At 37.1% G+C, this 16947-nt stretch overlaps 1 protein-coding gene and 1 long non-coding RNA gene across 2 annotated transcripts in view; one reads left to right on the plus strand and one right to left on the minus strand.

Moving 5' to 3' along the window:
• Positions 1–16894, minus strand: part of LOC106019258 (uncharacterized) — a 55490-nt gene extending 38596 nt beyond the window's left edge. The window contains exon 1 of the long non-coding RNA XR_011806524.1: positions 15077–16894. This is a non-coding gene — a long non-coding RNA (uncharacterized lncRNA). The remainder of the gene's footprint in view (positions 1–15076) is intronic.
• The window catches only part of PGR (progesterone receptor), a 40390-nt gene continuing 40229 nt past the window's right edge, over positions 16787–16947 (plus strand). Inside the window, exon 1 of the mRNA XM_072032758.1 lies at positions 16787–16805. The gene's annotated coding sequence lies outside the window, so the exon portion shown is untranslated. The remainder of the gene's footprint in view (positions 16806–16947) is intronic.

Here is a 16947-nt window from a genome sequence, read left to right on the forward strand (position 1 = left end):
GATGTACATATGGAAAAAAACAATAACTTTTAATGACTTCCAACCTACTTCTCTCAGATTCAAAACTGGAAAACCAGACAGGCTCATTTTTATCTTCTGTGTTCAAAACACCTACATATTCTTATAATTACACAAACAGACAAACCACAGAAATGGCTATGATTAGTCAACAAATGACTTCCACAGCTTCTACTGTGAGCATAATTTAGTTAGTTTGTTTTATTTATTTTTTGTCTGCAGTTCTAATCAGGTTATTTTTCAAGTGGCTAGCAGAATGAAAGAAATAGCAGACTGAAAAAGCATTTAATCTCTAAGCTTTGGAAGGTCCTACGGTCCATGAGATGAAGCAAGGGATTCAGGAAGATGGTGTGTACCAGCTGACATTGCACATTATGGAATCTTCCTCCCAGGGAAAGTGTAGACAAATAAATCATCTCTTTACTTTGAGGTCTATTTTGTGCAAATATCTAGCCCTCAGAGATCTTACACAGGAGCTGAGGCACAGGCAGTAGTCCTGAGAACTGAAATGTCCTATGGCCATGACTGAAAGGAAGCAGTTTGCATGAAACTTAATACTGTTTTTATCTTTAAGCATTTTAAGACCTTACAGATAACACAAGATCTTATGAAGGGGAAAACATAGCCTGTTCAGTGATATGTTTGCTGATCTTTATATATGTGCAGCCCAACCTTAGTTCGTAAAAAACTTTTTTGTTTATTTGTTTGTTTGTTTTTTGATGTTTTCTGTCATGCACTCTTGCAAGCAGAAAAAAACTCTGTTCTCTAGCATACATTTTGACTTAGAGAAGTTTGCAACAGCAAAAGCAGGTCATCTGTATGAAGAAGAAGCAAAAGAAGAAAAAAATCCCAGCTATTTCCTTTGGCAAAAGAAAAGAAAGCAGAACTAAACTGCCTCTTATGCCACAATAAACTCTAATATAAACATTAAAAAGGAAAAGATATATACAGTATTTTTCACTTTGGGAACTAATTAAAATTAAATGAAAAAGGTAAGAATCATTAAAAATGACAAGAACCTTTTTCTGAAAAAAATCTTATTATCTGGTAATACTATTCAATACTTTGCCAAGTCATTTATTTCTCTATGTAACATTTCAAACTAATATTTAGGGGAGTTTTATAGTGGATCATTCTTAGAATCACCTGTGTAACTTTTCAAAAATGTAAACAATAACTAAGTAGCAATATATGGAAAAACAATGGGGATGATTTATATACATAAATAATTTAAAGTTCTTAATTTCCCAGCACTCTTCTATTCTGGGAAAGGGAAGAGCTGTGAACTTTCCTCCCAGTCATATCGTAAGTTGGTGACCCTTTTATCATTCAACAAAGCAGGAAAAAACAGCTCCATAATTTTATCATTAGGTCTAATTCTCTCTGTATAAGAATCTTCAGCATGTGGATGGCTCATAGATTTTGAACAATGCAGAGTGAAACCAGGGCATTTGGTTTGACCAGAATAGCCAGACTCAGCCAGCAGAATTTGATTGAGCACCATTCATTCTGAAGTCAGAAGAAAAACAGGATCTTTCTGGTTATGCATTGATAGATCTATTTCTTTTTTTTGACATCTTGAGGTCTGTTTTTCCTCTCCCTAGTGTTTCTCTCTTAGATATACCTATACTTTTTTTTTTTTTTTAATAGAAAATTGAATATTTCTTTTTGCCTACCAAATCATGCGCAACATGTATTATTGAAAAGGTATTTCTATTTCTATTTATTTATTTATTTTTAACCCAGAGATGTTTTTAAAATAAAAAGAAGCACTCAGTATTTTTATTTTTATTTATTTTTTTTTTTTTTCAGGGATAAGAGAATCAAAGGAACAGATGAAAACTCCTCTTGTGACAGCTAACTTCAAACACACAAAAGCAAATAATAATTCAGCATCTACAAATGTACATAAATGCTGTGGCACATTTTGGAAAGATAGCCAGGTCAGAATCAGTGAGTATAGATTCAATGAAGGTGCCACTAGAGTACTCCAGGACAGACAGAATGAGGAAAAATAAGGCCAGACCAGCAGATGTTAATGTGAAAAAAACTTTGGGAGGAGTTGTTGACTCTGTGGAAGGTGGAAAGGCCTTTCAGGGAGATCTGGACAGATCGGAGCTGAGCAATCGCCAACAATATGAAGTTTAACAAGAGCAATGGCCAGGCCCTGCACCTGGGATGGGGCATCCCTGGCTATACGTACAAACTGAGTGATGAGACGCTGGAGAGTAGTCCCCCAGAGAAGGATCTGGGGGTTGTGGTTGATGGCAAGCTGAACATGAGCCAGCAGTGTGCCCTGGTAGCCAGGAGGGCCTACTGTACCCTGGGGTGCCTCAAGCACAGCATTGCTAGTCGGTCAAGGGAAGAGATTGTTCTGCTCTACTCTGCACTGGTGCAGCCTCACCTCGAGTACTGTGTGCAGTTCTGGGCACCACAGTACAAAAAGGACATGAAACTATTGGAAAATGTCCAGAGAAGGGCTACAAAGATGGTGGAGGGCCTAGACGCAAAGACGTATGAGGAGTGGCTGAGGTCAATTGGCCTGTTCAGCCTGGAAAAGAGGAGGCTGAGGAGAGACCTCATTGCAGATCCTCACGAGGGGGAGTGGAGGGGCAGGCACCAATCTATTCTCTTTAGTGACCAGTGATCAGACCTGTGGGAACGGTGTCAAGCTGTGACAGGGGAAGTTCAGGTTGGACATCAGGAAGAGGTTCTTCACCGAGAGAGTTGTTGCACACTGGAACAGGCTCCCCAGGGACGTAGTTACTGCACCAAGCCTGTCAGAGTTTAAGAAGCATTTGGACTGTGCTTTTAGCCATATGGTCTGAATTTTTGGGTAGACCTCTGTGGTGCCAGGAGTTGGACTCGATGATCATTATGTTGATCATTATGTGTCCCTTCCAACTTGAGATATTCTATGATTCTATGAAAATATCAGGAATAGATTTCTACCTTAGAAATCAGCCCTATTATTAAACCTACCATAAGCACTCTAATAAAACTTTGAAGTGAAATGAAGTTTCTGGGCTTATTTTACATCTTCCCACAAATTCTCTTAGTGCCAATACCACCAGGAAGTCCAGGCCTGTCTTCAGTCACATATGTCCATTATGGTGACTTAGACCTGGCAATTTTGGCACTTGTATTCATGTATTAAAACTGCAGGGTGGATGCATGCCATGGTATGTCTCTCACTCCCAGTTTCTGAATCATATTGTGGCTCTCTCTCTGCCCACATTCCCATTTTTTTTCAAATAGAAAAAAGGGTACATGATCTCCTTATAACATGAACTCAAGATGTTTCTAGAGCAGACAAAAGAACGTGCAAGATTATTCTGAACCCCACAGCTTAGATGGATCATGACTGATCAGCCGATTAACCTTTCACTACAGCCCAATCTATTTTCCTCTATTTGGTAACTAGAATGTTTTGCTCTCAATGCTTCAACTCAGCACAGAAGCCCTTTATCTGAAATAACAGTCTATCTGTTATAGACTTGCTTTACACAGTGCAGACCAAAGCATTCTATATTAAAGTGATACTGGGACAATTGCCTTTGTAAGATATTTCAATTCTACCTATCCTAGAATGTATATCCACATGTGTAACCTAAATATATGTACTGTATGTTCATACATATAAATTGTCTATATATGCTACATATGCATACATTGTATGGATTTATTTAAAGAAATTCTAGCTTTCATTTATCTCTATCTATGTCTAGCCATCCCCACTTATTATAAGCTAAGTTGCCACAGAAGCCCAAGATCAATGAGTAATTTAGGTTGAAAGGCACCTCTGGAAGTCATTTTGGTCCAGTCTCTTCAACTTGTCCAGCTGAGTTTTGAACACCTCCAAGGATGGTGTTCCTAGAGCTTCTGTGAGCAAACTGTTCTGATATTCAACCATCCTCGTATCTAAAAATAAGACTAACTTAAATTTCTCATGTTCTAATTCTTGTCCATAGCCTCTCTTCCTACCACACTGTACCTCCAAGTAGTTTGTCTCTGTCTTCTTGGTGTCCTCTGATCAGGTATTTGTAGGCAGCCATAGGGTTATCACTTTGGTTTCTGTCTTCCAGGTTAAAAAAATAAATAAAAAAAAGCTTTCTCAGTCTCTTTTTGTATGCCCTGTGCTTCAGCCCCCTGTCCAGTGTGGTGACCTCCACTGGACTTACTCTGGCATGTCCATGTCTCACTTGGGTGACAACAACCATAACTAGAGACAACACTCCAGACGTGTCTCACCAGGGCAAGGGGACGGATCACTTCCTTTGATATGCTGGCTGCACTCTAATACAGCCCAAGATGATGTTGACCTTCATTGCTTCAAGGGTACATTTCTGGCTCCTGTTTAATTTGTCATTCCACAGAACCCTGGGTCTTTTTTCACAGAACTCCTTCCCAGATAGACAGACAGATAGACAGCCTCAGGCTTGTTATATGGGCTTCTTCCATCCATGCAGGGCTGCATCTTACAAGGTCAGAATTCTTGCAGAAGATGTCCAATATTTTCCTGCCAGTTTGAGGACCATTTCATACACACACTTTAATCAGATTTGGGCTGGATTGTTTGTATGTCTGTGTGAGAACCTGCTCCTTTGTTTTTCATCCATCTTCAAATGAAAGATTCAGCAAAACACAAGTCCTTAAGGCAGGGCATCCCATGAAGACAAAATCATTCAGATTTTTAAGATGTTATATGTTATGTTATGTTATGTTATGTTATGTTATGTTATGTTATGTTATGTTATGTTATGTTATGTTATGTTATGTTATGTTATGTTATGTTTGTTGTGTTATTTATAAGGTAGTCTTGGGTTTGGTTTTAATTCACCACTGCATCTTCCTGTTTTTTTCATCACATCTTTATTCCAGCCCAGATGAAAAGAAATTGTACACAAGTTCTGATGGGACATTCACCCTTCCATATGGAGATAGCAAAAGCATTTGGAAAATTTTCCAGTTTGTGGGAGTTTCTTGGAGCTCAGTCGACATATTCAACTCCCAGTATCCTCTGGTAGAATATTTTGGATCTGCTACCAGTTTGGGCAGACCACTTCTTGTTACTTGTTCTTTTCCTTTTCCTTTTCCTTTTCCTTTTCCTATTCCTATTTTTTAATTTTTTCTCTCCATTTTCTTTTTTTCCCTTGATGAATAAACTTAAAATAACCTTTAAGAGTAACCCACCCAGAAAATCCCTCAAAAAGTAAGAATGATTTATATTACAGTACATGTATTTCTTCAAAGTGTATTGTCCCTGCCACATCACTGTCGATCTTTGCGTTACATTTCAATAATTGGAAAGTAGCTTTCCCACATCTCCAAGTGGGTGAGGTGCAACAAAGGCTTTACACAATTAAACTTGAAAAGAAACCTAAGGACTCATTTATTTTTGAAACAAACATCTTCTATATGAACTACATGTGACCAATTTATTCTCTTTTTAAAATATGTTTGTCCTAAAAAAAAAAAAAAAAAAAAAAAAAAAAAAGCTTTTGTCACTTCAGAATTGCTACAAACTTACATAAATTTAAAACTCAGACCTTGGTCTCCACTGACCTGTCACTAGGCTGAAAGTAAAACAAGGAAAAACTTCATCTGCTCTTTCTTTACTACTTTACTACATTTCTTTATTATTACAGTAGATTAAACTATGTCTCTATTGCTTACTCCCTGTCCTCGTATTTCTTGCATTCTTGATTGTGCAAGGCCCAAGAGCAATAAATATGTATAAAATAACTTCAAATTTAATTTACATTTTAAATTTTCTCCTTAAACATTACTTTTGTTTTTTTCTGTCAGGCTCCCTCCTGTACAGTGCACATATCTAATGAGTCATATGTCACATCTTTATTATCAATCACCCTTTAAACTCCCCCTCACTGCTTTTGCATGGGTCAGAACAACAGTTCTAGTGCTATGACCTGTTTCTTATTTGGGTAATTGCATTCAGTTCTGTTTGAAAGCTTTTTAATGTTCTGGTGAAATAGAACATTCTCCGTATCCCTTCTGAACTACTGCTAATGCTTTGGAACATTTACTGAGTTTTATACCAGAGATAGAAGCATTTTCTGATGAGCGAAGTCCTGCATTAGTAACAGAGAACATGTTAAATGTATCAGTCTAAGAGAGGCAGCTAAATATCCCAGTATTCTTTTCTATTTTGATTTTGTATTTATTATTTGCCTACTCAAGACCTGCTTTTGCATTGATTTCATAGTGAGTCCCAAAGCAATAAGCTGCAGTTCCAATTCATATTTCCTTTTGGATCAGACATGGTTGTTTTGGTCCTGTACATTTTCCCCATATTCTTGTAAAAGTGTTCACATATCTAGACACATGGAAATGAATGTGTTTTGTAAACAGCATCATGCATGTTATCCCAGAAATCTCAGTACTTCATTTTCCAGGGTATGGGTGACTTACGTAACTGTCACATTAAAAGCATCAGTGTCTCATCATGCTTCTTATTTTCCATCTGTTGTGATGGGGAACCTCTGTACAAATACATCGGTGATGATTTTTCATTAATTAAAAACCAGAATTGAATACTGGAGTTTGAAAGATAAGAGAAAGAGTAGTGAGCTCTGAAAGCAAACATGCTGAAAAAAATCGTAAAGCATAATCAATGATACAATCATTGTGCAAGAAAATCTAAGGTTAAAGACTAGGGGAAAAGAAACTGTTTACTGATTAAAAAAAAAAAAAAAGTATGAACATAAAAACATAGATATGAAGTCAGATAAGATAGACTTTTTCGGACCTTAAAGGTTTCCTGTTATGCTAGTAAATGTTAAGGCTTTTAATTGGTGTGTGCTACTCACATACTCTGAACTAGTAGGAGGGAAATTTTCTCCCATCTCAGGTAGAAATGATACAGCTTGTACATGACTAGGTAGAGCCACGGTACTAGTAACATCCCCCAAATCCAGGTAATATTTTTTTTCTCATGTTTTTTCTCATGTTTTTATAAAAGTTATAAATATGTTTATGTAAATTATATAAATACAAATATATTTTTATCTGTATAGATATACAGATAGCTTTCTATATAGTTATATAGATAAAATGATGTATAAAGTTATAGAGAGAGATAGCTTTGTAAAATATATATAATTTATAAAAATATTTTATATTAAAATTATTCATCCTCATCCACTTTTTTCTGTTGACGTCCAATAGTTTTGATGAAATATCCTATTAATTTATCAATTAGTATTTTCTGTTAGGAATCTTGAGTTTACATCCTCTCTCTGGCAGATTTTTTATCTAACCTATTCAGATTTGCATGCTGATGTTAGCAGCTTTTTGGTGGGCAATTTATTGAAGATTTTACAGAAATCTAGCAAATCTGGATTTACATGAGATTTATTATGAGTCAGTAATGAAGAAAAAATACAAGTAACAGGTTAATACAAAGCAAAGCTGACCAAGCTTGCCTCTGCTGTGGAGGTTACTGCCATCACCCAAAATGCAATCAGGAAATTGGTGCTATTGCCAGGCCTTCACCTTTTATTTCTTTGATTCCTTCAGCCCTTCTGCCACCTGCCTCCCCCACCCTGAGGATACCTCTTTTGCCCTTATTATTTCAAAAAGTGCTTTATTACTGTGCAGGTGGGAGTGCCTTGGCACAAATTGCCCAGAGAGGCTGTGGGGTCTCCTTCCTGGAGATTTTCAAGAGCTCTCTGGACATGGTCCTGGGCAGCCTGCTCTGGGTGTCCCTGCTTGCGCAGAGGTTAGATGGGATAGATCCAGAGGTCCCTTCCTACCTCACTATGATTCTGTGATTTTTCCATGACCAGTTATAATTTTTGATTACTTTTACGGCAAATTTAACAATATAAATAGCACCACACTATGCAATTTTTCTTTTAAATTTTCATGTTTCTCTGTGAGTACAGTAGCCTCTCCAAGTGAAATTGTTATTTTTTGGCTTAGGGTAATAAAAATACAGCAGAAGAATTCATGAGAAAAACAAACTACAGTATCTTTGTAAAGATGCTTTATGGCTGAATTTTCAAAGCCAGCATATCTGGAGATTAATTTCAAGGCAGAGTGATTACCAGCTGTAGCAGGCTCTCGGAGTTGTGATTAAAACAGAATGTCTTCCTTGCATGTATCTGTATTTACTTCTACATCAAACTATAACCTTAACATTTATCTTCTGTGATGTGGGAGATAAACTGAATCCTTTTGTCTGACAGAGTTTTTGGGAACCCTTTCTATTCTGTCAAATTCTTACAACAGAACTGGGGACTCTCATCAATGACGGACACCTCTAGAGGTGAACACAGAACCAGCAACAAAAGAAGTTGATGAAAGAATATTTTAGCCAGGGTTTATCAAAATGAAGGGTTACAGTGTCTGTGATCTTTACTGACAATAATAAATTTGCTTCTTTGGGGTTAGTATAAAACACAAAGAACTTTGTGTGTGTGTGTGTGTGTGTGTGTGTGTGTGTGTGCATGTGCTTGTGTGTGTGTTTCATGTCCAGCTAAGGGACTGATCCTCAAATGGTCTTTTTAGGTGAACATAAAAATAATTTATGTAATTTCAAGGTTTTACTCTGTAGTAAATAATACTTTCTCAGCCTCTTAAATCCAGAATATATACCAGTATAGCTTAGATAGCCTTCTGACCATTTCATTTAAATGGCCACTTCTTGTTTTTCTTATTCTGCACAAGTTCTACTATTGATTTCATTTACAAAGGTTATGTAGTGGTTTTAAATTTCTGTGATGCGATTTAAGTCACTTTGATTCACTTAGGAAGCCAAGCATCCATCACATCTCATGGCTATATCCTCCCCTCACTTTCTGTTGTTTAATATCACAAGTCCCAACACGTACCCAGCAGGCTTGTGACTTAAGTCTGGCTCTTCCTTTTATTGAACAATGATCAATAAATGAAAAGCTGCTGAATTTAGTGTTCATGCCATCGAGCAACCAGGTGTTACCTTCACATCCGTGTGGGTTGCCCTGCTGACCCAATTTAAGCTCTACAACTGTACAAGAGTTGAGCACTGTAACAGTGCAAAGTGAGGTTTATTACAGCCTTCAGCAAATTTCCACTTGTGGGCTCCTTGACCATCTTTTTGCTGTTCTCAGTATGGGGTCATGCTCTCTTTCATGAGGATTTGGAATTACTCAGCCCTTCTCAATCAGCCAGATGTGAAACACCAGCTTTGTCTGACTCTGTGAAAGCAAGACAAGTATCCAGACTCAAAGGTATATGCTTGAGATTCTTCCAGGCTTCTCCATAACCAACCACTTGGCATTTATTATCCTTAAAGCGCATGCATTAGAAGAACTTTAGAACTGGAAAAATTAAATATCAGTCCCCTGACAGCTTCTAAGTTGAATATCTTCATTGAATTTAATGCAGCCAGGCTAGTTTATGGCATTCAAATATCTCGTGAAAAATGCAGAATTATGTATTTTGGTTCTTTACTGCCTGGCCAATTCAGTAGCAAATGGCAAGACTTAGACTCAACATTATTGCCACACATCAGCTGGATAGAACTGTATCTTTCAAAAGGTGGAGTATTTCTGCCTTGCACTTTGCTTACTTCTAACATTGCAGGACACCTTCCATCACATCCTAGCATTTCTATTGCAGAATTGTCAAACTCACAGGCACCCTCACAGCTAATCCACACACACTGCACTCTAGTTTTCACCACACAGTTAAATTGGTGACACACATTTGCTTAGAAAAATCTGTCTTGTCCTTTATAACTTATGGAAAAATGTTACCTTGCCACATCATGAGATAATAATTTGTTTTTAATTTAATCAGGTAACTCAGCTATTCTTGAATGCTTTCACTTCTTGCTGTGCAGCAATAAAGCACGCCTCCTGTCTTCCTGCATAGATTATATTTATATCATATGCCCAGAAATGAAGATTGAGGAGGGTTTAAACATTAATAAACTAATATAATTTCTGGAGATATTAATTAAAGACATAAAAACTGTTTAGCTTAGGCCTCTTAAAATTAGAAAAAGGCAAAGTAAATTTTCCTCTTGATAAATGTTTTCCTCAAATGACACTGTATAAATCAAAAGTTATTACTTAAAATTATTTAATCTAGTGAGAAAATTGGCTCCATTAAATGTCAGGACTGAGAACACTGCAAGACATGATCTGCAAAGCCCAGCCGAGAATGTGAGCACACAGCAGAGGGAAATATAAGAGTTGTTTCAACACTTACCAAAAGTTGAAGGACTATTTTCCTACAGTAATTTATTCCATGATGACACTAAAAGATTGAAAGGATGTTTAGATGAAAACTTGTTACCGATGTAAAATTGTGTATCTGGTTGAAAGTACAAAATTACTATCCATATACAAGAAGCTCCATATTTGTATATGTACAGGTTTCTATACATTTTTAGGAAAACTGATATTTTGCAGATGTACCTGCTTTCGATAAGCAAGTAATTCACAAATAAAAAAGTAATTAACTATTGCACAATATGAACTCCTTAAATTCTATTTTCATAGAATCACAGAATGGTTTGGGTTGGAAAGGACCCTAAAGATCATCCAGTTCCAACCCCCCTGCCATGGGCAGGGACACTTCCCACCAGACCAGGTTGCCCAAAGGCCCATCCAGCCCAGCCTTGAACAACACCTCCAGGGATGGGGCATCCACAGCTTATCTGGGCAACCTGTTCCACGGCCTCACCACCTTCACAGTAAAGAATTGCCTACTTATGTCTAATCTAAATCTACTTTTTTTTTTCTTTTTTTTTTTTTTTTTCTTTTTTTTTAAGTTTAAAGCCTATCACTGCACCCCCTGACAGAGTCCCTCACTAGCTTTTCTGTAGTCCACCATAGGTACTGGAAGGCCGTTGTGAAGGTCCCTCTGGAGCCTTCTCTTCTCCAGGCTGAACAACCCCAACTCCCTCAGCCTCTCTTCACAGGAGAGGTGCTCCAACCCCTTGATCAACCTTCTGTCCCACTTCTGGACTCACTCTAATATGTCCTTTTTGTGCTGGAGTCCCAGAGCTGAATGCAATGTTCTGTATGTGTGTGAAGGAGGTGTCTCAAGAATGGAGCAGATTTGGGCTTCTCTGCTTGAGAGTATGTCCACAGAAAGATGTGTGGCTTGGCTGCCAGGAATAGATGGAACTGGTCGTAGAACACATAACACAAGAGGTAAAGAGTAAAGACAACCACCTGGAACCCAGTAAGAATCAAAGCTCTCTGGAAATATGTTTTAAAGCAGGTAGAAATTTAATCAATGCTTCAGCATTTATCTAGTGGGGATGAGATCAAGTTAAGAAACTTAGAAGATAATTTTTGATGTGCTTGATTTGATGTCATTTAGCCATTTCTATTTAACCATGGAATGGCTAACTATGAAGCTACTGATGAATACTATATTTCACATGAAATGATATATATTCCTTTTACCTAAGGTTTTGGGAATTTATTGATAATTGAAAGGAGTTTGGGAATATTCAGCCATATATAATATATATATATATACATGGCTGAAGAGTTAATTTTGAGATGTCCTGGAACAACCAAGTCCCCAGTGAATAATTAAACTGTGTGTAGGAACAGTAAAAAGAATGTTGGCATATAATAAGCAGATGTGAAATTAACCCAAATTGAGGTAATTTTAATTTGCATAGGAATGATATCTTTTTTTTATCAAATTACAGTTGGTAACAATGGCTACACAAAACTAAAAATCATGCCTACTTCCACTTACAGTGCAGCTCAGCTCCAAGGCCAGCTCCATTTCAGCCAGTTTATAAATACTTCAGGAGGTGTCACAGTTCAGGTTCAGTCCTCACCTTATCTCTGTGTTGAGAATCTTTTCACACCAGTTTGGATCTCCAAATTCACTTACAAACTTGTAAATTTCATGAGGTTCTAGGCAGTTTTAATCTTTTCTATGATTATTTAACATTCACAATTTAAGCAGGATATTAGTTTTAACACTTCTTAAGAAGAATTGTAAGTATCTTTTTCTAACTCACAGAAATGTTAACATCTGTTTCATATCATTGTTTGCAACTTCCTACTGTTCAGCCAGGAAACAAGACCTGTTAAAATACAGTAGTAGCTATCATGAATAAATGCAAGGGATTTACCTCATCCCATCTAGCAGATCTGGGTTCAGTTGTCCATGTACAGCTGGAATATGTATTTTACATATACAAATAATTAAATACTATATTTTATATAAAACAGCCTTTACTTCTTTTCCATAAGGCCAGATAATGCAGCAACAAATCCACTTTGAAGAATGTTTTGGGTTTGGGTAAAGATCTCCTAGCTAGACCTTGAGGAATACATATATGCCTTTCAGCAACCTGAAAGGATGCGCTCATTGAAAACCAGAAGACAAAATAATTTGAGAAAGGTCTTGAGGATGATGTCCAGCAAGAAATGGCACCATCTGTACAGCATAAAATCAGAAAGCATCTCTTGGCTTTCCTTTTTTTCTCACCTCTCATGCTCCTGTTTATTTTCTTAGCTGCAAGTATATAACGTTCTGCCATTTAGTGAGCATTTGCCCAAGTATAAACAGACAATTAACAAGAAATATAACAAAATATATGACTTCTGTCCCAGGAACAGCTATTACTTTCATGAATACAACTTAATGAACATTTATTTCCCGCCTTTGGACAATTTATAAAGATAAAAGTGTCTCAGAGCCCACTTCACCTCTCATATCAATATTATCCCTGCAGCAACTTTAGTGCCTGTGTGCAAGAAATAATGTAATGTGCACTGTGGTTACCTTCCTTTTCCTGATCTCCTTTTATAACTCTATTGTTTACTTTCTTTCCCTCATACCTCACTGTTTGCTGATCCCATTTGTATTTGTTTCAGGCCATCCTTGCATTTAGTAAGCCAACACATTTTGTTAGCGCTTTTTTTTTTTTTTTTTTTTAAATCTGATGGCTTAATTTAAGCTAACAAAACACCTGATAACAGATCACAGAGATTAATTACTTTGTACTTTGTGGTAGACCCTTACTTAAAGAAACAAAACAAAACAAAACAAAAACAGGATGCTTACAGTGCATGGTTTCCAAAACAACGGTTCCTATAATGTTTTTAGTCATTATAGTAGAGCACATTGATAGTGCATTTTAAGGATTTAGGACTGTATTCAGACCTCTTATTTTAAGTATCAATCCTAGACATTGCACTGCCAAGCCAAAAAATTAGGTTCTTGGCTTTTCAGATCACAGAAGTCCTTTATATCTTTAATAATGATGCATAAGTGTCTCTGAAGAGCTCCAGAAGATGAATTGAATGGTCTCCACGGATATCTATGACTCTTATCTGACTACTGAAGTCTAATCACCTGGCTCAGATGTGAACATTTATGATCGGAGCACATCCCTAGTGTTAGATGCTCTCGTTATTTAGCCGGTACTTCAAAACTGATGATCTCAGAGAAAGGCATATTTAATGTCAGTTGGTATCCTAATTTAAAAGGAATTTAGTAGGCTAATTAGGGCTCTAAATATTTACAGAAGTATATATTGCTAAGAACTGTAACATACCCAGAATGTATTGTTGTTTGCATGACACTACTATTTTTCATCTTCTAGATTAAATGTTGAAAAGATAGCTTATTTTGTCAGAGTAGGAATAGAAAAATGCTACTATATATATAGGTATAGTTTACAAAAATGTCATTTCTCTGATATAAGGAGAAGCCTCTAAGCCTTTCCTACAAGATGGAAGGGTTTTTTGTTTGTTTGTTTTTTTCCCCTTTCTGGACCATGAGCACATGAGCTTTTTTTGTAGCAGATATTCTCTCTTCCTCTGTTTTTAATATTTATTATTATTATTATTAATGGTTTTGGTTGTATTATATCCTAAAAAATGGCAGTATAAAACTGTATGGAATTGATTAACAGTGAAAAAAAATTAAATATTATTTTTAACTTCTAAGCTCTGTTCTGTGCAGAACAATGTTGTGACCACTATAAGAAAGGTCTGAAGGGATTACAACAGTAATTCAGAGTTTTTAGTGTAATTAACTTATCCACTCCCAGATTTAAACACTAAGTCACTAACTTTATGGTGCTGTTTATATGAAGCACTCCAGAGACAAATGAAACACTTCAGTTTGAGAAATAGAGCTGATAAAAACTGGCTTTGTTGACCTTCAGGCCATGCTTCAAGATCATTTTAAGAAAAGGTGGTCATAGAAAAGGTTTGTGATTTTGACATATGTGGTAGCTGAGGAGGCTGTGCTTATCATGTTTCCCATACAGCATTTCTCATTCCTTCTTCTTCTTCAAAAAAAGCAAAAAAAAAAATAAAAAAAAATAAAAAAAAAAATTTATATATATATATATAAAATATTTGGAAGGGTCTGGCAAACATATTCAGGTTGAATTTCAAAAAAAAAAAAAAAAAGCAACAGTGTTGATCAAACCCTCCAATGTTTCATAGTTTCATTCATAGGTCCTTCCTGAAGTGTAAATCTATTCACTCTGGGGAAATGACATAAGAAAATCAGTCTGCTTTTCTATAATGGTGATTGCCACAACAACAAAATGAATAAAAGAAAATATATATCAAAATAAATCAAAACATCAAAATGAATAAATGACAACAACACTATAATGTCAATACATTTCACAAGGCATATTGTCAAATGTTCTTACTGAAAAACTTGTGATACCATAGTAATATCAGGAAAAGCATCCTGAAATGATGTGATAATGTCTGACAGCAAAAGGGAATGAGTGAAGGTTATAGACAGAATAATACAAAGAAAATAGCAAAAGTTGCCAGAGAAAGTTAATGGAAGTTATATGCAAATGATATAAACCAAAGTCCTATAAATGTTCTGAAGGTAAAAAACACAAAAGGTTTTCATTAAACAGTGAGAATTAAGCATAATCATTACAATTAAAGAAGAGTATATTTGTTGGGTCACATAAAGGAAATTAGGAAGGGCAATAGAAAAGTGTGGACAATATTCTCCTGCCAACATTCAGACAAATCATGCAACTGATAAAGACTTTATTTCTGATGAATTTTCAGGTATTCACACAGACCTGATAGTGGAGACTTTTAGTAGTGAAGTCAGCAGCAGCAGCAAGTTGGCCTTGCAGAAAGCACACAGTCCTGCCTTCCCTTCAGGAACCCTTAATCCTGCCATCTGTGCCTCTCTCTTGGGCCCGAAGCAGCAGCACGAGGGAAGTTGCTGTAAAGAAACAAGTCCTGAGAACACGTTTCATTGGAGTAAGGAGGTAGGCCATAAATTTGGGGAAGTGGAAATGAGAAAGGAAGACAGTGGGAATAAATAGGCATGACAACCAGCTGACTAAACATGAAAACATCAGGGGAAAACCAAAATCAGTGTGGAGATGAATGGTGCTGGAGGTGAACTTCTGCCTCTTCTGAGAAAATGAAGGCTTGGAAGAAGTGAGAAATACTGTAGGCATAAAAACAGTGATGTGGTAGCCAGAGAAGCACTTCAAATTAATTGCTTGTTGTAGGGTCATGCCATAAGAGAACCAGATTGTCTTCGGGGAGCATTCCGCTGATTGGCTTTTCAGGGTCATCATTTTGGTTCTTGCTACTTGCTGGCCACACAGTTCTTTACAGTATCAACAGGATAAGATACTTGTTTGAGAAATATTCCTACACAGAGCAAGTATGATATGTATCACACTATTGAACCTCCTGAACATACATAGAGGTGTCTACGTGACATCCAAGTTTTAAGAAGTTAGCTATTATCACAGTACAATAATTCTTTTTTTTTTACATATATATATATTTTAAAAATGGAAAAGAAAAATGACAAATTTATTACTATTCCTTAAAGGAACAAAAGGCAGATTTCCAAAGTAGTCTATCACCCAGTAATGTTTTGCCAAGAATAAACCAAAGCATACACACCACACTGAATAAAGTTTATTTGAAGCCACTGCTTCTATAAACTTGCCCTGTATGATTTCTGATGTTAGCTTTCTGACCACTGCAGTAATTTCAAAAAGTTGTGTTTTTCCTCCCCCATAAACTGTCCTGTTTAGTCTGGGAATATTTTGAAAGCAAAACAACAAAAGGAACTATTACACAGTGATAAGAGTTTATGAAAAAGATCTTTTCAGAGAAGTGTGTTCCAGTATCAGAGCACAAGTAAGCATGTAACAGTGTACATTTCTCTACAAATCAGAAATATACTGATTCTCCTCAAAGTCCCACAGACTACTCCTAGGCTAATTTAGTCTCTGTATCTTTTAACACAATTTTCTTTTCTGAGATTGTTATATAACGCAAAATTTACCAATGTGGGTGGGTGTGTACGTATTTGAATCAGTAATAGCTTTATGAAGCTGTGCAGGTTCCTTCACCGACCCAGCATTTTACACAAAAAGCCAGTCAGCTAGTAGCTGCTGACAGATCCTCGGTTTAAGTAATTTGGGCTGGATTGTATTAGAAGCAAAAGATGCCCCATTTTTTCAAATACTTTGTTCTAAAAGCCTTTTGCTTTCTCTGGTGTATAGTAGAGGGTACTCTGGAGGTCCTGTAACATAAGGTGCTTTACAATGCCATGGTTTCTTTACTACTGAACCATGGAAGATGTACCGGTGTGAGCAGCGGGGCTTTGAGGAATTGGGGCAGAGCTTACCTCTGAAATTGACAATGAGAGGGAGGGTGAAAGATAACAGAAAGACTATCCCGGGGACACGGCAAGTAAGGAAAACTTGTCCTGCTCACTGCCCCCAGACAGCGACCACCCAACCTGCCTGCCCTGTGCCCGGGGACCGGAGAAGCGTGAGGAGGGGGCACCTTCGAGTGTGGGGACGGGGAGGAGGGGTGGGGGGCAGCCAGGGAGCGGGCCCGAGGAGAGGGGAGAGGGGCGAGGGGCCGGCGGGCGATGGGAGGGACAGGACGGGCGGAGCAGAGGAGGGGCCAG

Source organism: Anas platyrhynchos, chromosome 1, assembly GCF_047663525.1.
Source record: "Anas platyrhynchos isolate ZD024472 breed Pekin duck chromosome 1, IASCAAS_PekinDuck_T2T, whole genome shotgun sequence".
Classification (NCBI taxonomy): domain Eukaryota; kingdom Metazoa; phylum Chordata; class Aves; order Anseriformes; family Anatidae; genus Anas; species Anas platyrhynchos.